This window comes from Pelophylax lessonae (assembly GCF_965119305.1).
Source record: "Pelophylax lessonae genome assembly, chromosome: 1".
In the NCBI taxonomy this organism is placed as follows: domain Eukaryota; kingdom Metazoa; phylum Chordata; class Amphibia; order Anura; family Ranidae; genus Pelophylax; species Pelophylax lessonae.
Genome location: NC_138768.1, coordinates 291,696,222 through 291,703,214, shown reverse-complemented (window position 1 = coordinate 291,703,214; position 6,993 = coordinate 291,696,222).

The window sequence follows — 6,993 nt, the reverse complement described above, 5'->3', positions numbered from 1 at the left end:
GCCGCAATGTCGCAGTCCCGCAAAAAAAATTGCAGATCGCTGCCATTACTCGTTAAAAAAGAAACAACAAAAATGACAAAAATCTTTCCCTTAGTAAACGCGATAACTTTTGCGCAAACCAATCAAAATACGCTTTTTGCGATTTTTTTTTACCAAACATAGGTAGCATAAAACAAATTGGCCTAAAATGTTAAAAAATGTTGATTTTTACATTTTTTTTGGGAATTTCATCTAAAAAAATGTATAAAATATTGTTATTTTTGCAAAATTGACGCTCTTTTTTTGTTTATAGCGCATGATCAAAAAATCGCACAGGTGATCAAATACCACCAAAAGAAAGCTCTGTTTGTGGGGAAAAAAGGACGTAAAATTTGTTTAGGTACAGTGTCGCACGACCGCGCAATTGTCCATTAAAATCACGCAGTGCCGAATCGCAAAATAGGTCAGGAAGGGGGTAAAATCTTCCCGGGCTTAAGTGGTTAAGCTTTGACATAAAAGTTGAATGGTTTATATGCAGAGCTGCACCAGATCTTGCACTCTCCAGTTTTAGTAAATCAACCTCACCAAGATCGGTATGATCTGGTGCTTTATTCAAACCAGTAATGATATGCTTACAATTGGTGAATCTGGGAGTGACTAAATACTTCGGTTCAGGTTTCTTAGAGAGACAGCTCTACGGTCGGCCGGCGGGATTGCTGGCTGCAATCCTGGGTTTCCCGAAGGGACAGTAGTGCTCAGGACATGGCGTGAAACATGTAGTCATGGCAACCATATAGCTTGTGTTCCACCCTGGTTCCTGGTGTTTCCCTGCAAGTGGCCTCTGTCCGGTTGACGTCACCGCTCCGGAACTACAACAGAGTGTATTCATCCTCGCGCCGGCTGGTTTCCGGACTTGTGCACACACCGCTCAGTGGTCCTGGGAGACTGACCTTCTCGCATTAGGGTTGCTCCCTGCCAGGTGCCCTTGTCCACTTCAGCCCAGAGGGATGCAAGCATTCATGTACTTTGTTCTCCGGTTATCAATACCAATAAACTGTTAACCCTTTTTATACTGGATGTTCACCTGACTCCTTCATACATTGCATCCCGGTGGGGTTCATGCGCTGCCTTCCTCATGTACTTTTGTCTGTATCAGCACACTTCCTATGCTCGTTGGCTAGCAGCAGAACAACCACTGGGGAGTCACACAGGCTTACTTCTATCCCTCCACCCTTCAGGCACCCCAGGAGCGTCTGGTTTGTGATTATTGCTTTGACTTGGGGAAAGATTGTAACCTTTGTCCAGTTTTAGTGCAGTCAGAGGCTTGGAGAGGTTTCTTCACTTCCTGTCTGGTAATAGGGCTGTCCCCAGAAAAGAAAGTTGGGGAAACCCTCCAAAAACAAAAGACCAAAATGAAGATGCTTTTTTTAGGTTAAGTAGGAGAATTCTAGAACTTTTTAATGTTGTCTGTTTCCCTGTTACAGATTTTCGCTTACTTCCTGTCTGGTGAAAAGTGTTTTCCCAGAACAGAAAGCGAGAGAGTCCTAGATAGCGGTGAAACCGGAAAGGGGTTCTAAGTTTTCCCCATTCTATCCAAAGTAAACAAAGGTATAGGTTTAGATTGTATAGATTCACTATAAGGTTTATTTGGCATTTGTCATAGTACATCGCGTCATTTCCTTTTGTTGATCCTTGCTAAGGATGAGTATATCTGGCCATGGTGTTTTTATTTATGGTCATGAATGCATGCTTTGACAAAATAAAATGGTCATATAAAGTTCACAATTCGTACTAATTCTGTAACACTGTTGTAAAATACCTATAGACTTTAGAGCAGGGATCCTCAAACTACGGCCCTCCAGCTGTTGTGGAACTACATCCCATGAGGCATTGTAAAACTCTGACATTCACAGATATGACTAGGCATGATGGGAATTGTAGTTCCTGAACAGCTGGAGGGCCATAGTTTGAAGACTCTTGCTTTAGAGAAAAGTTAGATAAGCAAGCAGAATCTGATTGCCCTCAGGGAACGAAATCTTCTGGATGAGTGTTATTAGTTGTATAAAGTACTCAAAACCCATACTTGAGAAAAAGTACAAGTGCTCGATCAAAAAGTGACTTGAGTAGAAGTACTAAAGTATTCAACATTTTTTGTACTTAAGTATTGCAAGTAGTTTTTTTAAATTTTGCTACTCAAGTACTAAAAGTAAAAGTACCAGTAGTTTGAAAAAAAAAATTCTACTCAAGTACTGAAAGTAAAAGTACAAGTACTGTGTTATGTAGTTATTAAAGAAAGAAGTCAAAAGTTTGAACATCATATTGTTTTTTTATTATTTCAAATGCAGCTTTTATTTATACATACAGTAGCTTTTATTTTCGTATGCGCTGATAATACACATGTTTTGAGCTTCATGAAACCTGCCATCTACTGTTCTGGCAGTGGTCATTTTTATCATTGTAACTAGTAACTATGCAGCACGAAAAAAAAAATATCGAAGTAGAAGTATTGAAATCATCGAAAAAATGTAGTGAAGTAAAAGTGGAAGTATGAGAAAAAAATTATACTCTAGGAAAGTACAGATACCGCCTTTCGGTACTTAAGTACTGTAGTGAAGTAGTTCTACTTCGTTACTATAAATCTCTGGTGTTATAATAACTTAAAGTGAATGGAAAGACAATGTTTTTTTTCTAGGTTTAGATAGTTTGGGGAAACGTTAGAATCCATATCAGATTTTTATTGTTGTCTGTATCCATGCTGGAGAGATTCACCCTACTATTAGTTCTGGTGACCATTGGCACTGGATCAAAAAATGGGAAATCCAAAATTTTTGAGTTTTCAGCAGAGCAACTGGTGAGGGAAAATCTTCCAAACGTGACACCAGTTCCACTGACAACTTTCTAACATGGGAACGTTGTTGGTTATATTGATTCCTTCTCACTTATTAAGTCTCCCTTGTAGAACGCAGGCAGCGAAAAAAAACCTGAAGAGTTTTAGGCTCCATTCATACCATGGCATTCCAGATCGCGGGTGAAAATGCCGTGATTCTGCCCGCGATTCCCTAATTGCCACAGATCGTGGGAAGCGCTTGTGATCCAGAACGTATTTTGTTTGCGTGATTTTACCATGATTTGTCAGGCGACAATCGCTGCAAAATTGCGCCTTGAATGGGGATCGCAAGCATGGCGATTCGGTCCATGATCTGGAATGCCATGGTGTGAACAGAGCTCTAATCTATCCCTACTTTATTTAAAAATAAAGTCTTGGCTTTACATAAATAAAGCTTGGTTTGACAATTTGTGCTAATCTGGCCATAAAAACAGAGGCTTCCCTGCATAATTTGACTCAAATTAAAGAGGACTTTATGGCACTGGAGCAGCGATAATATCGTGGTAATATCATAGCACTATACCACTTATAAAGCTCATCGTTTTTACAACCCTCCATCACCAAAACCAAGTAGTCCAAAAGCAAACATCTCAGATTGGCTTTAAATGAGGAAGCTTCATAATAGTGTTTTGCAGATATATTGAGCTACCAAACATGTTTTATTGTTGTATTCCGTGATATAACAGCATATTGACATACAACAGACACAGAAGCACTCACTTGTAATTACTACGGCAGTTGTAAAGTCTTAGTAAAGCTGGTAATAGACTGTTTGAATCTTGGCCGGTTCAGCAGGGACTGGCCACGATTCGAACCATGCATGGGCAGGCTGATTATACCAAAGTTGATCAATTGCGTTCAACCAGCCTGTTGGATTTTTCATGCGATTATTGGCAACGGCTATAGCCACTAGCAATAATCATTAGGGGGAGATTTGCTAAAACTGGTGGACTCAGAATCTGGTACATGTTATGGTGCATGGTAGCCAATCAACTTCTAACTTCAGTTTGTTCAATTTAGCTTTGCGCTAAAACCTGGAAGCTGATTGGTTTCTATGCAGAGCTGCACCAGATTTTGCACCTTGCAGGTTTAGTAAATAATCCCCACTGAGTGTTCTCTCGGCCAGGACAGCTCCCGGCCAGGACGGCCTCCCAATAGCTCTGCGGGAGGGATTTACCCACCAACACCGACTGTGTTGGTTGATGGAGGGACTGAGTGATTTTCTTTCCTGTAACCCTTGGTTGCAGGAAAGAAAATCACTCCATCTATGACCGGCTTAGTGAAGCACAGAGATTTCACTATCAGGGCTCCTTACAAAAGTAAGAAACTAGAAGGTAATATATAAACTGAAATATCAGTTGTATATGAACTAACCATTTTAAAACAGTAATTGACTCTAACCTGCCCCAGTCCTAGATAACTAAAATTCCAAACAGTCCCTCAAGGATCCAGATATGCCCATTGAAGGTACACTCTGGTTACTGTTGGAAAAATCTCCCCAACAAGGACAAGGACATACAAAAAATAGCACTCTCATTATTTCCAGCTATAATCTCACATCATAACAGAACTGTAAAATGCCATATTTTTAAATGATGGGATTTGGAACTTGTCACTTTGCAATTTGCTGTCAACACATAAAAATTAGATCTGGATTCTTGAACACAGGGTATGAGGCTGTGGACTCTGGATTATGGATCGTGATGAGACATCAGCAAATTCCTTGATGCATCTGATTATGTCTATTAGAGTAACAGCTAGGAATTTCTTAAGTCAATGCAGCAAAAAATAAAAAAAAAATGTAATTGGAGCATTTCATTCATTTTATGCAGCAAGCACATGTAAATTTCATAGAGATTTCTAAATGTTTCCTCCTTTCAAGTGTTTCTAGAGACTATAAGGCTTCATGCACACTGAACTTAAAAAACGCCGCTTTTTTTTTTTCAGCCTGTAGAAGCATACCTATGTTAGCCTATATCTCCATGCACAAATAGGCATTTAAAGTGATTGAAAAGGCAGACGTTTTTTTTTTTTTTTAACTTAATGCATTCTATGCAGCAAGATAAAAAAATCTTCTGTGTGCAGCAGTCCCCTTCAGCCCCCCTAATACTTACCTGAGCCCATCTCTATCCAGCGATGTTGTAGGAGTTTCTCAGCTGCCCAGACTCCCTTCCTCAATGGCTGAGACAAAAGCATGGCACAATTGGCTCCCACTGCTGTCAATCAAAGTCAGTCAGCCAATCAGGAGAGAGAGAAGGGGGGCTGGGCTAGGTTGCAGCTCCATGTCTGAATGGGCATAGGGAGCTGTGACTCGGATTGGGTGCCCCCATAGCAAGCTGCTTGCTGTGGGGGCACTCAAGAGGAAGGAGGGGCCAGGAGCACAGAAGAGGGACCCAAGAAGAGGAGAATATGGGCTGCTCTGTGCAAAAACAACTGCACAGAACAGGTAAGTATAACATGTTTGTTATTTAAAAAACAAAAAAAACGAGACTTTACAAATACTTTAAAGGCAGAAAGGAGAAGAATTTTTGGGCAGAAAAAGCACTTGATGTGCCTAAATGCATGTAAAAGTGTCTAAATGCGCTTGAACTAAGGTGACCAGATTTTTCAAATTAACCACTTAAGCCCCGGAAGGTTTTACCCCCTTCCTGACCAGGGCCTATTTTGCGATTCGGCACTGCATGACTTTAACGGACAATTGCGCGGTCGTGCAACGCTGTACCTAAACGAATTTGACGTCCTTTTTTTCCCACAAACAGAGCTTTTGGTGGTATTTGATCACCTGTGCGATTTTTACTTTTTGCGCTATAAACAAAAAAGAGCGTCAATTTTGCAAAAATAACAATATTTTTCACATTTTTCTATATGAAATTCCCCCCCAAAAAATGTAAAAATCAAAATTTTTTAACATTTTAGGCCAATTTGTTTTATGCTACATATGTTTGGTAAAAAAAAATTGCAAAAAGCGTATTTTGATTGGTTTGCGCAAAAGTTATTGCGTTTCTAACTAAGGGAAACATTTCTGTCATTTTTGGTGGTTTTTTTTAAACGCGTAATGGCGGCAATCTGCAATTTTTTTTGCGGTACTGCGACATTGCGGCAGACAGATCGGACCCTTGACTGACATTTTTGACACTTTTGGGGTTACCAGTGACATTATTACAGTAATCAGTGCTATACATATGCACTGTTACTGCAAAATGACACTGGCAGGGAAGGGGTTAACTTTATTGGGGAAGGAGGGGTTAAGTGTGTCTCTAGGGGCGTGCTTCTAACTGTGATTGGACATGGCTACTGGTGTAGGAACAGTGATCAACGGTCCTACATAGTAGAACCGTATGATCACTATTCATACACAGGGGAGAATGACAGGCTTGTTTACATTAGCCGCCTGCCTTTCTCCCTTCACAGCGGACGATCGTGACCCGATGTCCGCCGGCCACACACACGGACTTCCCAGGGAACGAGCCAGGGCAGGCGCGCGCTCGCCCGCTATTGGCTCACAAGCAAGTGACAGGCTAGTGACGTACCCATGCGTCACTTTGCCTGGCCGGGGCTGACCGCCGCAGTATATGTACTTGCGGCGGTCGGCAACCGGTTAAACCTGGGGACATATTTTTTTTTATTGCAAAAGGCACAGGACTGCATAATACACAAAGTGCTTGGCACAGGACTGCATAATACACAGAGCACTGGGCACACGACTACATAATACACAGAGCGCTGGGCACAGGACTACATAATACACAAAGCGCTCGGCACGGGACTACATAATACACCGAGCGCTGGGCACAGGACTGCATAATACACAGAGCGCTGGGCACAGGACGACATAATACACAGAGTGCTGGGCACAGGACTGCATAATACACAAAGCACTGGGCATAGGACTGCATAATACACAGAGTGCTGGGTACAGGGCTACATAATACACATCGATAGGCACAGGACTACATAATACACAGAGCGCTGGGCACAGGACTACATAATACACAGAGCGCTGGGCACAGGACTACGTAATACACAGAGTGCTGGGCACAGGACTGCATAATACACAGAGCGCTGGGCACAGGACTGCTTAATACACAGAGCACTGGTCACAGGACTGCATAATACACAAAGCACTG